The sequence below is a fragment of the Hyperolius riggenbachi genome, chromosome 12 (assembly GCF_040937935.1).
Source record: "Hyperolius riggenbachi isolate aHypRig1 chromosome 12, aHypRig1.pri, whole genome shotgun sequence".
NCBI lineage: Eukaryota > Metazoa > Chordata > Amphibia > Anura > Hyperoliidae > Hyperolius > Hyperolius riggenbachi.
This window is the reverse complement of record NC_090657.1, coordinates 41,345,129-41,363,906: the sequence shown is the minus strand read 5'-3', so window position 1 is coordinate 41,363,906 and position 18,778 is coordinate 41,345,129. Positions and strand designations below refer to the sequence as shown.

The 18,778-nt window shown below is 40.4% G+C and overlaps 1 protein-coding gene across 6 annotated transcripts in view; it reads right to left on the bottom strand.

The window, feature by feature from the left end:
- Nucleotides 1–2,231: 2,231 nt before the first annotated feature.
- The window catches only part of LOC137541751 (proto-oncogene Wnt-3), a 303,040-nt gene continuing 286,493 nt past the window's right edge, over nt 2,232–18,778 (bottom strand). For all 6 annotated transcript variants that reach the window (XM_068263229.1, XM_068263233.1, XM_068263230.1 and 3 more), the window contains one exon: nt 2,232–3,287. The gene's annotated coding sequence lies outside the window, so the exon portion shown is untranslated. The remainder of the gene's footprint in view (nt 3,288–18,778) is intronic.

Genomic DNA, 18,778 nt, shown 5'->3' with positions numbered 1-18,778 from the left:
ATGTGGGAAAGGTAAACCAGAGCGGATCACATGACAGAATCGCTGTATGGAGCATTTCTGGAGTGATGGTGAGTGTGTAACCCGCATAGAAAAGTTACATTACAGCGCTTTGTTGTGAAACTGCTATAGAGCTGTAATACAACACTGCTCAACAGTTTAAAAAGTGTCACTTTGTCCTTGACAGTGCTCTACCTCAATAGTTGTGCACCTCGTACCCAGCACTGTGACTGTCACTTTGTTGGTGGGGACAGTTGTGCATCTCGTACCCAGCACTGTGACTGTCACTTTGTTGGTGGGGACAGTTGTGCATCTCGTATCCAGCACTGTGACTGTTACTTTGTTGGTGGGGACAGTTGTGCATCTCGTATCCAGCACTGTGACTGTCACTTTGTTGGTGGGGACAGTTGTGCACCTCATACCCAGCACTGTGACTGTCACTTTGTTGGTGGGGACAGTTGTGCACTGTGTACCCAACCTGAATCAGAGCTAGTTCAATAAGATGCAAGTTAGACATTTATGTAGCTTGAAAATAGACCTACATGTTCATAAAATGTGCATCCATTGAATAGTGCTCGATGTGAAGTGACTGTAGAGAGTATGTTGTATGCAGTTTACAGATATTTCAGTATAGCTGTATTTTCCTCTCTCTCAGATGAAGAATGGGTAGTTGCTGAGTACAGGTAGTTAATTAAATGCAAAGCAATCCAGCTTGCATACATATTAAGCCAATCAAATGTCCTTCCTGTAAATTTTGATAGTAATGATCAAAAAAAATGCATATTCTTCAGAGTTTATGCAAATGTATGCAATGTAAAAAAGGACCAATCAATTTAAACCTGGGTTTAAATTAATTAGTCCATTTTCACATTGCATACATTTGCATAAAAATGTGCATAAACTTGAAGACTTTGCATCTCTTTGATCATCAAAGTGCAGAATGACTGCAGAAAAACTGACCCCAATGAATGTCTATGGGCCTGTTTCCACTAAACGCGATTTTTCTGATGCAAATTTTCCCATAGGCTTTCATTAGAATCAGTTTTTCTGCATCCAATCTGCGTGTCGTGGAGATAAGGCCTAATCCTAAACTGTACTTGGTGTTAATCTCATTGGCCATCTCTGCTGTCATTGCTTTAGTATTCACACACTGATACTTTGCCTTCAGTACTATGAGTCAGTGATTCAGTTAGGTCACATCATCTTTGTCTATTGCCATTGAGTCAGTACCTCCTGAGTCAGAGCGAGTATAGAGGTAGAGATGATTAATCAGATGCAGAGAATTCAAATATTTATTAAAGTTTAATACAAACTATGTTGCAAATTAAAATGTACAGAAAGTCTATTCGATTAGCTTAATGTGCATGAAATCTGCATCTCACTGACTAAGTTGTACTGAGAGTTGTACAGTGCTACCATACGCATTGTGAGGTAAGGCGGCACTCCGCCACAAGTTCTGTGTGTATTAAATGATATTAGTGAGTAAATACGCCACAGATTCCAGCCATCATTGTCACTGCATAATATATAGTAGCCATCACAGTGCATGGTATGAAGGAAACGGGCTGGCTGGAGAATGGACCAGCAGTCTGTTGCCCATCATACCATGTATACTATTTATATGATGATCTGACTACAATGACCATCTTTACACTGTGCAAATTGTGTGTTCTGCTCCTAGAGGTTTTTAGATGCACTCCTGGCTCCCTGTGGCCTTATTCAACCCTATGGAGAAAGTTTACACTATATGTTCAAAAGAGCTGATGGCACTAAAGTGATCAGTTGTTCCATAGCTTTGCATTGTGAAAGTTTGTTTTTCAGCTTATAGTGTGAAAGCGACCATAAGGAAACAGACATCACCTTCCACATCATTTATCCTTATAGTTATAGTTGACAGCAATGGATGCAGTGTAAAAGGAGCTTTAGCTTAGACGTAACTGCGTCTACCTTACACATCAGTTATTCTCTCAGCTATAACTGAACGCAATGGATACAGTTGCTGTGAAGCTAAAGCTCCATTGCAGTCAGTAAAAACTAAAAGGATAAATGATGTGTAAGGTAATATCCATGTTTCCCTATTGCCTCTTTCACACTTCATGCTGAAAAACCGAAGCTTATTCATTGTGCACTGCGGTAGAAGAACTGATCACTTCAAACAGCATACAATGTAAAATAGGCCTTAGCCAAAACATAGTATATACACTCTTCAAAATAAATAAATGCAAAGACAAAGGTTTTTCTTCCAAATATATATTTATAATATATTATATATAATCTTAGTTCACTCATAGGATATATACAGACTGTATAATAAATAGAAATTATAAAAAGATTCTGCATATACAATTCTAGGAAGTGGCAGGGGGAGCTCTACATATGTGTATCAGGAGAGCCCTGGGCTGAGTATATGTGTAACAGGTAACCATGGAAGCAGAGAGTTCTGGGCCAGGGATGTGTGTAACAAATGACCCCCTAAATGTCTTTAAAAACTCTGCACGGGTGATTCCCCCAAAATACACAATCTTCCAGCGTGAAAGGACTGTGATTACCTTTATAGCCAGCTTGGCCTAGTCACATGACTTGCAGCCTTACAAACCTGCGGTAGCAGTTTATTTATATAGAATGGTGGAGCTGAAATAACCCAGTTTGCCCCATCAAGACTGTTAGCATGCAATTCACTCCAGTGTAAGTGCACTTCTAGCATACATGTAGTCTCCAAAATACATTACATCACAACTGGCTTCCTTGCAATGGCTGGCTTATAATAACTCAGCTGCAAATTGTTTACATGAGCTCCCTCTAAAGGAACAGCCTCTGCATTGCAAGGCTGTGCTCATTCCCCATTCCCTCCCCAAGTAATGAGTTAAGGCTCTTTTCCACAGGTGGCTGAACTGCGTGCTCAGTGAGCAGTTACTAATCAGCAGTGAGCAGTTGTGAGAGTTCAAGAGTCTTTTCACTGCCTATAACTGCTCGTGATAAAAGGACCCTTAATGGCCATGCAAGGGTATTCATAAGGAACTGCATGTAAGTAATATGAACTGAGTCAGTACTGAGGGATCTTTCAACCATATCGATATTAGGGAATGATGGTAGCAGTTTTCTACATATGTAACAAAAGTGCACTTACAATGCATTCTCGCACTATAGATGCAGTCACAAAAGGTTGGTATTTTCAGGTCACCTTGGTGGTCTGCGTGAGATTTCCAGAAAATATTTGACATTTTCTATCTCTGGCGTATTGCTGAGAGAACATCCAGGAGAACAGCTGTATCTTTGTGGATCTTGGTTTTCTGTAGACAGCAGAACAGTAACAGTAGTGATTAGACAGATCAGCACAATAATGTATGTACATTAAACACTAGGCAATAACTGTGCTGAGATGATCAGATCCCTGCCTCCACATAATGGTCACCATTATAGCAGAGGGTGATACAATAGACCTCAGTAGACCATAGATCATTTTGCATAACAATTTGTTACAATTTCTGATGAGAAACAATATAATTTTGGCGTTGAGAGCATTTATGGGGGATTTTCTATTGACCGCTAAAGTCAACGCCAAAATTGTTACCTATTTTAAAGGGAATAATGAGAACAATTAAAAAAAACAACACATTCAAAAAATGTAGTTTTTGAGAACAGATTTTAACCACTTTCCCCCCACGCGTACGAATTTCTCCGTCCCTTTTTCCATCCTTTAACCCCCAGGGACGGAGAAATCCGTACTTTACGCACTCCCGCCGCGCTCCCGCTCGTAAACACGCCGCCCGCCGCTAGTAAACACGCCGCCGCCCGCTCGCCCGGAGATCAATGAACGGGAAAATCCATTCCCGTTCGTTGATCTAAGCCCCGCAATGATCCGCTGCTCTCCGATGGGCAGCGAGATCATTGTGCACTTACCCAGCCTCCAAGTACTTCCTCCAAGCTTCCGGAAGGACGCTTGGAGGTCGCATTAAAACAAAAAGTTACTGTGGCCATCTTGTGGCCAAATAGTAAAACTACACCCTACACATTTTTCACATACAAATAAATTACTTTTACACAAAAAATTAACTCATTACCTCCCACTCCCAAATTTTTTTTTTTTGTAATTAAAAAAAAATAAAAAAATGTACAATAAAAAAAAATACATAAATAGTTACCTTAGGGACTGAACTTTTTAAATATTTATGTCAGGAGGGTACAACACTGTTACTTTATAAACTGTGGGCTTGTAATTAAGGATGGACGCAAAACTGAAAAAAATGCACCTTTATTTCCAAATAAAATATTGGCGCCAAACATTGTGATAGGGACAATTTTATAACAGTTTTATAACCGGGACAAAAGGGCAAATACATTTCATGGATTTAATTACAGTAGCATGCATTAATTAAACTATAATGGCTGAAAACTGAAAAATAATTAATTTTTTCCCCGATTTTTCCTATTTTCCCATTAAAACACATTTAGAATAAAATAATTCTTGGCATAATGTCCCACCTAAAGAAAGCCTAATTAGTGGTGGAAAAAACAAGATATAGATCGTTTAATTGTGATAAGTAATGATAAAGTTATAGACGAATGAATGGAAGGAGCGCTGAAAGGTGAAAATTGCTCTGGTGATCAGGGGGTAAACCCCCTCAGTGGTGAAGTGGTTAAAGATTCAAGGAATGTTTTTTTTTTATAAACTTTGTGTACCCCAGCAAACTGTTATTCAACAGAGTTTGAGAAAATACATTTTAAAAATGCAAAGGAAAAATGTTTTTTAAACTACATTAATTTTGAATTTTTTTCTCTACTACTCTCCTTGACCACTTAAGGACCTAGGCCTTAAACCAGGACTGTGGAGTCAGAGTTGGAGCAATTTTGGGCACTCGGAGTTGGAGTCAGTCGTTGATTTCATAAACTGAGGAGTCGGGAGTCGGATGATTTTGGTACAAAATCCACAGCCCTGTTAAGTATTAGACTAAGGAGTCGGAGTTCAAGTTATTTTGGGTACCCGGAGTCGTGGTTTCATAAACTGAGGAGTCGGAAGATTTTTGTACCGACTCCACAGCCCTGCCTTAACCACTTGCCAACCGCGCACTCATACCGCGCGTCGGCAAAGTGGCAGCTGCAGGACCAGCGACGCAGTATTGCGTCGCCAGCTGCAGGCTGATTAATCAGGAAGCAGACGCTCGCGCGAGCGGCTGCTTCCTGTCAATTCACGGCGGGGGGGGCTCCGTGAATAGCCTGCGGGCCGCTGATGGCGGCTCGCAGGCTAAATGTAAACACAAGCGGAAATAATCCGCTTTGTTTACATTGTACGGCGCTGCTGCGCAGCAGCGCCGTAAGGCAGATCGGCGATCCCCGGCCAATCAGCGGCCGGGGATCACCGCCATGTGACAGGGGACGTCCTGTCACTGGCTGCACAGGACGGATAGCGTCCTGTGCAGCCCGGAACACCAGGGGGGCCAGGTAGGAGAGGGAGGGGGGGGGGATTTCGCCGCGGAGGGGGGCTTTGAGGTGCCCCCCCCCGCAACACCGGCAGGCAGGAGCGATCAGACCCCCCCAGCACATCATCCCCATAGTGGGGGAAAAAGGGGGGCAATCTGATCGCTCTGGATGCACCCTGATCTGTGCTGGGGGCTGTAGAGCCCACCCAGCACAGATCACAAATAACAGCGCTGGTCCTTAAGGGGGGGTAAAGGGTGGGTCCTCAAGTGGTTAAACCCCCCTAACGACAGGCCCTTTTTTGCTGCACTGGGCTGTGCAGGCTTTTCAGCTTCCTGCACAGCCCAGCTAAGGAGCATGGCAATCGGACTCACCTATTTTTGTCCTTATCCCATTCGCGTTCCGTCGTTTTCACTTGAGAAATGTTCACCTCCTATTCATTAGCCTATAACTTTATCAATACTTATCACAATGAACTGATCTATATCTTGTTTTTTCCACCACCAATTAGGCTTTCTTTGGGGGGTACATTTTGCTAAGAGCCACTTTACTGTAAATACATTTTAACAATAAGAAAAAAACAGAAAAAATTCATTATTTTAGTTTTCAGCCATTATAGTTTTAAAATAATACATGCCTCCATAATTAAAACTCACGTATTGTATTTGCCCATATGTCCCGGTTATTACACCGTTTAAAATTATGTCCCTATCACAATGTATGGCGACAATATTTTATTTGGAAATAAAGGTGCATTTTTTTCCGTTTTGTATCTCACTATTTACAAGTTTAAAATAAAACAAATATAGAAATATTTAATCTTTACATTGATATTTAAAAAGTTTAGACCCTTAGGTAAATATTTACATTTTTTATTGTAATTTTTTTTTTATTTAATATTAAACATTTTATTTGGGTAGTTTTGGGAGGGTGGGAGGTAAACAATAGGTTTATAATGTAAATGTGTGTTGATTTTCATTTTTTTTTACTTTTAGTTGTAGTATTACTTTTTGGCTACAAGATGGCGGCCATGAGTTTGTTTACATGACGTCACTCTAAGCGTAACACACGCTTAGAGCGACGCATTGGGGAGGTAACAGCCAGAAAAGGCGCAGCTTCCGAGAGAAGCTGTCGCTTTTTCAGCGGGGGAGAGGAATCAGTGATCAGGCACCGTAGCCCGATTCACTGATTGAGTGGCTAACGAACCGCGGGCCGGGAGCGCGCATGGTTCCTGGACGTAGTTTCTACGTCCAGGAACCAAAATAGGTTAAGGGGACATGCCGCCGGAGGTGTCCGATCGCTGCTGCACTTCATTTTTTTCTTTTTTGCCTTTCTCTCTCGCTCCGTCCCCCTCCCTCTCCTTCCTCCCTCCACTCCGGATTTAACAGGACGGCGATCCGTTCTGTTCTCTGTCTCTCATAGCCATCAGTCTATGAGAGGACGGCGATCCCCGGTCAGAGGCCGGGGATCGCCGCTCTCGTACAGCGCTGCTGGAGATCGCAGCGCTGTATAGATGTAAAAAAAGGAGATCTCTTTCCCCTTTCGTTTACAAACAGCCTGTAAGGTGCCAAACTTGATCGGGACCTACAGCTGTGTGATACTCCTGTTGTTTTAATGCCTGAAGAAGCAGGATCTTGCCCGTGAAATGCGTCGCAGTAGTTTTTGGAGTATGTGAATAAATCGTGTTTGATTTAAGCAACAGCATCGAGTCTGTTTTGGGTTAGTTGGTCCACCACCACCACCTGAATTTTTTAAACCTTTTATCGTGTTTTATCCTATTGGCGCCTCTGTACATCGCTACAGTAAGGCGCGATCGGCAGGGAACAATCGCGCATGCGTGCACCCGTTCACTGGGAAAACACAGCTACAGGACTTAACGCCATTTGGCGTTACGCAGTCCTGGAGCTACAGCCTCGGTCATGCCCATTGGCGTTATGCAGTCGTCATGTAGTTAATATAGATAGCAAAACACCCATACATGCTATCTATGTTGAGGAGAAAAGAAGGAACAAATGAAAAAAAAAATTAAAAAGGCTGAATTTTAAAAATGTATTTTCTAAAACTACAAAGGAAAAATGTTTTTTAAACTCGCTCGAACAGTTTGCTGTGATACAGTAAGTTTGGAAAACATTTTTCCTTTGAATTTTTAAAATTGATTTTCTCAAACTACAACGGAAAAATGTTATTCAAACTTACTGCATCACAGCAAACTATTCGAGCGAGTTTAAAAAACAGGTTTCCTTTGAATTTATTAATCTATTTTCTAAAACTACAGTCTTTTTTTTAAATTTATTTATTTGTGCCTTCTTTTCTCTTTGACATAAATAGCACGTATGGGGGTTTTGTTATCTATATTAAGGAGAACAGAAGGAACATGTAAAGTAAATTCAAAATAACTGAACTTTTAAAATTGATTTTCTCAAAAACTAGTCTTTGAATTTTTTTTTTTTTACTTTTTCCCACTATTCTGCTTAACTAGTAATTTTGGTGGCGATATCACGTATGGGGGCTTTTACTATTAACCACTAAAGTTCACACAAAATTACAGCTTGATATTACAGATTGTAATTCATTTTGTTCGCAATCAGAAACTGTCATTCTGTGTCGACTTTAGTGGTTAATGGGAAAGTCCCCATACATGCTACCTACACCAAAACTGCTGCTTATGTTAAGGGGAATAGTGGTAGCAAGTAAAGAATATAATTCCAAAAAGACTAGTTTTTGACAAAATTAAAAAAAAAAATCTTTAATTTTTTTTAAAACTCTGTAGAATAACTCTTTGCTGTGGTACACTAAGTTTAAAAAACTATTTAACAAATGTAGTTTTTGAGAAATCTTTAAAAATGCAGTCTAATTTTTTTTTCTAACTTGTTCCCACTATTTCCTTTAAAGGGGCACTATAGCAAAAAATTGCAACATTTAAAATGTGTGGAAAAAAACGTACTTCTTATTTATTTGCAGAGTAAAATGAGCCATACATTACTGTTCTATGTTGCTGTCACTAACCGTAGGTAGTCAAAACCTGTTGCTTCCATCAGATTTCTGACTAGTAAATCTCTTAATGGGGGGATTCTCAGGGATTTATTTATTTTCAAAAGCACTTGGTGAATGGCAGTTGCTCTATTCAACTGCCAAAAAAAACTGTGTAATGAGCAGGGAAGTTGGCCAGCATCATTGTTTAAATCCTTTTTAGGGAATCTTTATCTTTATAAAGAATAAAAGCTTTGCTGGGAATCCCCTATGAAGAGATGGACTAGTCCAAAACCTGTCACTTCTGTCAGATTTCCACTACCTACTGTAAGTGACAGCAACATAGGAGAAAAGTAATTTATGGCATATTTTACTCAAAGAAAAAAAAAAAGTACTTATTTGTGTATGTTTGCACATATTGTAAAATGTACAATTTTGGTGACGATAGCACGCGTGTACGGGGACTGTAACCACTACACTATTGCCACAAAATTTTAGTTTAGGAAAGATTGTAATTTTGTAACTGTAATTTTTGTGTCAACTTTAGTGGCATGTTTGGGGGTTTTGCTATTAATCGCTAAAGTCAACAAAAACGTACAGTTTGATTGTAAGGGCTCTTTCACACCAGAGCCCACTTCTGGCGTTTTAACGCAAAGTCTATACTTTGCGTTAACCAAGGTAAAAGGAAAGTCCATAGACTTTCCTTTTACCTTTCACACCTGACGCTGCATTTCGATACGTTGCGGTACGACGCGTCCCGGCGCATTTTATCATCGGGAATCGGCGCTTCCCCTTCGGGGTAATTAACTACCACCGCCGCTACTCAGCGTCGCACCGGAGTTTCCCGACGACACGCCGCAACGCGTGCAGGAGCCGTTCTCCTGCACGCTTTTGGTGTGTAACGAGCCTAAACAAAATTGCAATCATTCCCAAACTATATTTTTTGTGGACCTTAGTGGTAAATAGCAAAGCTCCCATCCATGCTATCGTCACCAAAGTTGCTATCTATGTTAACAGTAATGGAAAGGAGTAAAAAAAAAAAAATGTAAAGACTTTTTTAAATCAATTTATTAAAAACCACAAAGGAAAAGGTTTTGTTTTTGTTTTTTTTAAACTTGGTGTACCTTCGCAAACTGTTACTCTACCGAATAAAAAAAAAAATCCTTTACATTTTTAAAATTGATTTTCTTAAACTGCAGTTTGTTTTGTTTAGTTTTTTTTACTTGTTCCCACTATTCCCTTTAACATAGATATAAATTTTGGTGATAATATCTATGGAGGTTTTGATATTTATGTTGAGGAGCAAGTAAAAAAACAAACAAACTGTAGTTTAAGAAAATGGATTCTAAAAATTCAAAGGAAATGTTTTCTTTTAAACTTTGAATAACAGTTTGTTAAGGTGCAATAAGTTTAAAACCTTTTTCCTTTGAATTTTGAAAATTGGGTTTCTCAAAAAAGTGTTTTGAAAAATGTTTATTTACTTGTTCCCACTATTCCCTGTAAATTGTGTTCACTTTAGCGGCTAATAGTAAACCCCCATACATGCTATAAACACCAAAATTGCTACTTATGTTAAGGGGAATAATGGGAACTGGTAAACAATTAAAAAAAATTCAAAGGAAAAATGTTTTTTAAACTCAGAACTGTAGTTTGTGGTACACAGTTGAAAAACCATTTTTACTTATGTTTTTGAGAAAATCGATTTTAACATTTCAAAGGCTTTGCTATCAAGTGCAGCACAAATGATGCATAATTACACAAAACTGCGAATAGATTACACTAAATCAATTACATTTCCAAATTGTAATTACATGTGATCTTTATTACAAAACTTTACACAATTTCTCGTTATCTTAATTAGCAGCTTATGATCGTTACTAGCCTACATGTTGTATACAACATGATTAGCAACAGCAGTCTCCATAATGCTTTGCACTGCAGTCTTATGGCCCATACGCACGGGCTACAATTGTCGCCGCAACACGCGGCACGCGCGTGTTGCAACGACAGGTAGCCCGTGAGTATGCGGCGTTGCACGGGCGCGCACCCCGAACTGTCGCTCGTCGCTGATGTCGCCAGGCGATTGAACCGCTCAATCGCCTGGTGACAGTTGCCGCCGCAACTCCGCCGCAACTGTCGCTAGTCCGCGACAGCAACAAGAAAGGAATACATTGGGCTTCCGGCGGGGGGAGGAGCAACAGCGACAGCTTCTGCCGCATCAGTTGCCAGGTCCCTCCGCCATGTGTATGCGGAGGGACCTGGCGACGAGCTGTCGCCGGCCTGTCGCGCACACGCTCACGTGTGCTGGCGACAGGCCAAAAAAGTTGCCCATATGTATGCCATAACTCTTTTCAGCTTTGCAAAGAAAATAAATACAATAGGTACCATAAAATCCTGGAAAAGGTAGGGGGAAAGGCTGCGCGTCCCTAAACATATGTTGCAATTGAATGGTTAATCGCACAGGCATACACCGCCTCTGTTAGACTGAAAAATGCATGCCTTGCATCTCCTCGCTGTTCAACCATAAAATCCTGGTATATGTTTTACCTCTTTCTCTCTTCCTTTTCTATGGACACTCCAAACCAGGGGAGTTGGAGCAATTTTGGGCACCCGGAGTTGGAGTCGTGGTTTCATAATTTGCGGAGTCGGGTGATTTCTGTACAACATCCACACCCCTGGTAAATATTAGACTGAGTCGGATTCTGGGCCATTTTGGTTACCTGAAGTTGGAGTCTGTGTCGTGGTTTCATAAACTGAGGAGTCGGAGTTGGAAATAGAAGATTTTTGTTCCGACTCCACAGCCCTACTCCGAACATTGGCTGACATTGGGACAGGAAGTGAGGAATTTTCACAGTAAGATAATGTTTGTAACAGTCGTGATCAGTTTTGAGTTGTGCGGTTTAACCACTTCAGCCTACAGCTTCGAAAATCTTATGCATCCGAGCAATGTTCACCTCCCATTCATTCGTTAATAACTTTATCGCTACTTATCAAAATTAATTGATCTATATCTCGTTTTTTCCGCCACTATTTAGGCTTTCTTTAGGTAGTACATTTTGCTAAGAGCCACTTTACTGTACTGTAAATACATTTTAACAGGAAGATTAAGATAGAAATGGAAAAAAATAATTATTTCTCAGTTTTTGGCCATTATAGTTTAAAATTAATACATGCTACAGTAATTAAAACCCATGCATTTTATGTGCCCATTTGTCCCGCTTTATTACACCATTTAAATTACGTCCCTATCACAATTTTTGGCGCCGATATTTTATTTAGAAATAAAGGTGCATTTTTTCAATTTGCGTCCATCACTATTTACAAGCTTATAATTTAAAAAAATTTAATAAGATACTCTCTTGACATGTATATTTAAAAAGTTCAGACCCTTAGGTAACTATTTATGTAGTTTTTTTTTTTTTTAATTGTAATTTTTTTTATTTATTTTTTTTATACAAAAATGTATTTGGGTAATTTTAGTTTGAGAGGTAAATAGCCAATTTTAGATGTAATATAATGTATTTTTTATTCAATACAGGTATGTGGGTGCAGTTTACTATTTGGCCACAAGATGGCCACATTCAAAAAATTCCTGGATGCGAACAATGTCGCATCTAGGAACTAAAATGAAGAGAAGAAGTTTCCTGGGGGCAGAAATACCACGCTCTCTGATGAGAAAGCGTCGGTATTTCTGCCGGGGATTTAGATCGGTGAATGGGAATTATATTCCCATTCACTGATCGGGAGGCAGCGGGCGCGCGCCCGATCGCGCGCACCACACGGCTGCAGCACCACTGCCTATCTGGACGGATATATGGGTCCAGATATGGCGAAGTGGTTAATAATACTTTAAGGACCACTAGAACAAAACATTGTAAAATGCATGTGTACACATTTATAAAAAGGGATTGCTTTCGTAAAGAATAAAAGGAATACTATGAATATGAGGAGATGGACTAGTCCAAAACCTTACAGAGCTGTCAGATTTTTACTACCTATTGTGAGTGAACAGAACATATGAGAAAAATAATTGATGGTGCATTCTATTCTGTTCTATTTGTCACTATAAATAACTGTATTTGTTTCTCCTGTCCCTAAAAAATACTTTAAATCTACTTTATATGTTATTAACCCATTCGCGTTCCGTCGTTTTCACGTGAGAAATGTTCACCTCCCATTCATTAGCCTATAACTTTATCAACACTTATCACAATGAACTGATTTATATCTTGTTTTTTCCGCCACCAATTAGGCTTTCTTTGGGGGGTGCATTTTGCTAAGAGCCACTTTACTGTAAATGCATTTTAACAGGAAGAATAAGAAAAAAATGGAAAAATTCATTATTTCTCAGTTTTCAGCCATTATAGTTTTAAAATAATACATGCCTTCATAATTAAAACTCACGTATTGTATTTGCCCATATGTCCCGGTTATTACACCGTTAAAATTATGTCCCTATCACAATGTATGGCGACAATATTTTATTTGGAAATAAAGGTGCATTTTTTCCATTTTGCATCTATCACTATTTACAAGTTTAAAATAAAAAAAAATAGAAATATTTCATCTTTACATTGATATTTAAAAAGTTCAGACCCTTAGGTAAATATTTACATGTTTGTTTGTTTTTAATTGTAATGTTTTTTTTTATAGTAAACATTTTATTTGGGTAGTTTTGGGAGGGTGGGAGGTAAACAATAGATTTATAATGTAAATGTGTGTTCATTTTTTTTTTTTTTTACTTTCAGTTGTAGTATTACTTTTTGGCCACAATGGCGGCCATGAGTTTGTTTACATGACGTCACTCTAAGCGTAACACACGCTTAGAGTGACGCATCGGGAAGGGAACAGCCAGAAAAAGCACAGCTTCCGAGAGAAGCTGTCGCTTTTTCAGCGGGGGAGAGCAATCAGTGATCGGGCACCATAGCCCGATTCACTGATTGCCTGGCTAACGAACCGCAGGCCGGGAGCTCGCGTGCACGCGCGCGATCGGCCGCGGGAGCGCACATGGTTCCTGGACGTAGTTTCTACGTCCAGGAACCAAAATATGTTAACCAGTTCGGCCTATCTGGACGAGCTTTCTCGTCCAGATAGGCACTGCATCTTCCCCTGCGTGGTGCGCGCGATCGGGCGCGCGCCCGCACGCGTACCCACCGCCCCCCGCTAGCCCCCCGATCAGTGAATGGGAATATAATTCCCATTCACCGATCTAACCTCCCCGCAGAAATACCGACGCTTTCTCTCCAGAGAGCGCGGTATTTCTGCCCCCAGGAAACAACTCCTCTGATCTTTAGTTCCTAGATGCGAAATCGTTCGCATCTAGGAATTTTTTCACTGTGGCCATCTTGTGGCCAAATAGTAAAGTGCACCCACATACATTTTTAATTAAAGAAAACTATTATTTTACATGTAAAATAAGTTTCCCTCCCACACCAAAAATTACCCACATACATTTTTTATTAAAAAAAAATAAAAAAAAATACAATAAAAAACAAAACAAAAACAACATAAATAGTTACCCAAGGGTCTGAACTTTTTAAATATGCATGTCAAGAGAATATGTTATATTATTTAAAATTATAAGCTTATAAATAGTGATGGACGCAAATTGAAAAAATGCACCTTTATTTCTAAATGAAATATCGGCACCATAAATTGTGATAGGGACATCGTTTAAACGGTGTAATAACCGGGACAGATGGGCATATAAAATACATGAGTTTTAATTACGGTAGCGTATATTAATTTCAAACTATAATGGCCTAAAACTGAGAAATAATAAATTTTTTTCATTTCTTTCTTAATCTTCCTGTTAAAATGGATTTAGAAAAAAATAATTCTTAGCAAAATGTAGCACCCAAAGAAAGCCTAATTAGTGGCGGAAAAAACAAGATCTAGATCAATTCATTGTGATAAGTAGCAATAAAGTAATAGGCGAATGAATGGGAGGTGAACGTTGCTCGGATGCATGAGATTTTCGGACTGCGGAGCTGAACCGGTTAAACATAAAATTGTGGGATATTTAAAAGTAATATTGTCTCTGCTCAATAACAGTCTTTTAAAGTGTCCCAGAGCTAAAATACTCCAACTGTCTATGGAGTGAGACTCTGGCTCATCTCCATTTCTACCTCACCAATGGGAGCAGCTGGGGGAAGGGGTGGGGCACAAGTTACAATTCATTCCTAAAGCTAGGTGCATACTGAGATTTTCTGGCAGATTTACTGCCAGATCAATTATTTTTTAACATGTCCCATCTGATTTCCGATTGTTTTACGTTACAAGTGAACAGAAAACAGTCAGAAATCAGATCGGACATGTTTGAAATAATTGACAGTAAATCTGCCAGAAAATCTCTGTGGAGTGAGGGTAATGGTAAGTACACGTGATTTGAAAAGCTCTTGCTAATGCAATGTTATGAGTGATTTTTACAAAATCACACTACTGTAGTGAGAACATGCACATGGCACTACATTAGCAAGAGCCATTAAAATCATAAGTACTTAGAAAAAATTCTTGTAGTGTAAACCAGTCTTAATTCTAAGTACTTATGATTTTAATGTCTCTTGCTAATGTAATGCTATATGTGCGTTCTCACTTCAGCCACATGATTTCATAAAATTCACCCATAGTATTGCATTAGCAAGAGCTTTTCAAATTAATAACGCTAAAAAAAAGCTCTTGTAGTGTGAACGAGCCTTATCTGCTTTTGTAAATGAATAATTCCTAATCCCCTAGGACAGAGGTCTCAAACTCAATTTACCTGGGGGCCGCAGGAGGCAAAGTCAGGATGAGGCTAGGCCACATAGGGGATTTCACAATCGCGGCGCATCGCCGCCTCTGCCTGCCCCTCTCACTCTTCCTTCACAGAGAGGGGCGGGGAGAGGTGGCGATCCGTGCGGTGATTGACGTCAGGAGGGGCAGAGCTGAAGCTGAAAGCTCTGCCCCTTCCAGGAAATGCCGGCGGATTGCCCCCCGGGCGATTTGTGGGCTCTGCAGCCCTCGTTTAGCGGCGGGGATGCGGCGGATTACTTGGGAGCACTAAAGCGAACTATAAGGAAGCTTTTGCCAGCGAGGGCCGCAAAATATTGTATCGAGGGCCGCAAACGAGCCGCGAGTTTAAGACCCCTGCCCTAGGAGGAGATAAACTACTTTAAAGGGAAGGTTCAAGCAAAATAAAAAAATGAGTTTCACTTACCTGGGACTTCTACCAGCCCCATGCAGCCATCCTGTGCCCTCGTAGTCACTCACTGCTGCTCCAGTCCCCCGCTAGCAGCTAGTTCTGCTTCTACCAGCCCCATGCAGCCATCCTGTGCCCTCGTAGTCACTCACTGCTGCTCCAGTCCCCCGCTAGCAGCTAGTTCTGCTTCTACCAGCCCCATGCAGCCATCCTGTGCCCTCGTAGTCACTCACTGCTGCTCCAGTCCCCTGCTGGCAGCTTGCCGACCTCAGAGGTCGGCAGGCCGCATTGCGTACATTTTTACGCATACCCGCTAGTGCAGGAACATTAACACATACATTTTTACGCGTTGAACCAGTGATGCGTAAAAATGTATGTGTTAATGTTCCTGCACTAGCGGGAATGCGTAAAAATGTACGCAATGCGGCCCTGACCTCCGAGGTCGGCAAGCTGCCAGCGGGGGACTGGAGCAGCAGTGAGTGACTACGAGGGCACAGGATGGCTGCATGGGGCTGGTAGAAGTCCCAGGTAAGTGAAACTCATTTTTTTTATTTTGCTTGGACATTCCCTTTAAGCCATAGTGATATAGGAAAATAATATATATTAAATTTTGTTCTGGGAGAAATGTATATTTAGATGTATGTATTTACAATTTTTCACAATAGTGGTCTTATAAAAACAACATAAGTGCAGATAGTTAACAAGATGCTAATAATTTAATCTTCTGTGCAAATGAAAGGTGACTGTGCATAATACAAGCAAATTGATGCTTGTATAAGAAATTAACCTTTTGGGGACCGACGTAGGTTTAATCTACGTCTAGAAGGTAGTGCTGCTGTCCTGACTGGACGTTGATTCAATGTCCGCACTAACCAACCGTCCCGATTGTGCACACCAGAGAGGTGAGATTAAGCTGTCATATGACAGCTGACATCTACTCTCAGTGATCAGCAGCCATCACGTATGTCATCACTAGAATCGCGGACGGATCGTAGTGATCACTTTGACAGCTGCAGCGGCAGGGGGGCAAGAAGAGGATCCACTTACCTCCCTGACGTTCCCGCGCCCCCCCCCCCCCCTCCCCTCTGCTCTGGCCGGCATCTCTGCTCCTTGTGACGTCCGCATCGAGTCCCGGCTTGATGACGTCATCAAGCCACGACCCAGAACTGAGCGGCAGTAGGAGCAGAGATGCCGGCTAGAGTAGAGGGGTCCGCTGCAGCTCATCGCTGGAGCCTGGAAGGTAAGTGATGGCTGCTGCATGCAGGGAGGACATCTGGATAAAGGCAGAGGGGGGAGGGACACAGCCCAGCACACCACAGAGGGAATTTGGCTGCCTGACCCCCAAACGCAACCCCCCACCCCTTTCAGCAAAAGCGCATGGTCTTTAAGGGGGGGGGTTAGGCGGCCAGTCCCGAAAGAGTTAAAGAAAAAGAAAACAAAACTTTTTTTTGATGGAGAAAATAACATTCTGATTTTCTAGGGGGAAAAAAAAATCAATGTTTTGTAAAAATTAGATAAATAAAATATAAAAACTAGAAATCTTATTCAATAAGTGTTTGATCTTTTTGGAAAAATCAGTTATAAGTGTATGGTATATATTGGTATGATTTTTCTTATTAAGTGGAAAAAAACGTTTAACACAATTCCAACTTTTTAATTAATATGTATAAAGAATGCACTGCCTGACAAATTCCAAGCTGCAGGATTACCGTAGGTGTATTCTGGATGCAAATGTATGTAACTTGAAAATGTACAAATTAAACGTGGAATTTGATTAGTCCATTTTCTAAACTGCATACATTTGCATTATCCTGCATCAACTCAGAAAAAGCTCTTGTAGTGTAAACCAGCCTTAATTCTGAGTTAATGCAAATGTATGCAGTTTGAAAATGGACAAATCAAAAGGTGGAATTTCATTAGTCCAATTTCAAATTTGCATCCAGAATACACCTAATCCTGCAGCTTAGAATTTCTGCAGTGCATTCTTTGATTCAATTCCTACTTTTAAACAAATGATCTGTATAAAGGTGAAATGTTTCCACTTTATAAGAAAAATCAAACCAATATACCATACACTTATAACTGATTTTTCCAAAAAGATTAAATACTGATCGAATAAGATTTCCAGTTTTCATATTTTTTTGTATCCAATATTTTCAAAAGATTTGCTTTTTCTAAAACAAAAAAAAAAGTTTTTTGAATCTTATACAATATATCATATATATCAAATAACATCAAATTGCTTGTATTATGCACAGTCACCTTTCATTTGCACAGAACATTTAAGCCTCTTTCACAGTGGGAGGTTGCGGTTTGATGCAACGTTAAAGTTGCAACACAAACGTACAATGCAGTGTGCCCAAAAAGTCGCAACGCGGCATTACCAATGCATACAGCATATACAGTAGAAAATACAGGCAATGAAAAGTATGATTTCAAGTCGTTACGGAGCATGTGCAAACAGTCTAACGCAGCTAATAACGTGTATAACGCATAGCATGCAACACTTTCACTCAGTGGCGTAGCTTAGGAGCTTTGGGCTCCTATGCAAATTTTACATGGGGCCCCCCCAAGCACTCTATACATAACAATTGATACAGCGCGCCAAAACTTGCCAATGGCAACTACAGTGTCAGAGGAGCAAGAAGGGGATGGGGAACAGTTTGTTAACGATTATCACTATTCAAAGTATCTATAGAAGTAATTATTATGAGCACAGGACCAATAGAGAGCTAATACTGCAGTTCAGGGAGGGCCCTACGGGGCCCCTCTGGCCCAAGGGCCCCGATGCGGTCGCAACCTCTGCACCCCCTATTGCTACGCCCATGCTTTCACTTATCGTGCAGCGTTAGACACCAACAAGTGTGTTAGACAAGTGTGCACTGTGAACAGGGCATTGATTTTTCATTGCAGTGAGTTATTCTGCGTTAAATGCGGTTTTAATGTGCGACTTTAACGTCCCACTGTGAAAGAGGCCTAAATTATAAACATATTGTTAACTATCTGCACTTATGTTTTTATTTTTATAAGACAACTATTGTGAAAAATTGTAAATACATACATATAAATGTACATTTCCTATGTTACTGTGGCTTAAAGAGAAACTCCAACCAAGAATTGAACTTTTTCCCAATCAGTAGCTGATACCCCATTTTACATGAGAAAGACAATGATTTTCACAAACAGACCATCAGGGGGCGCTGTGTGACTGATTTTGTG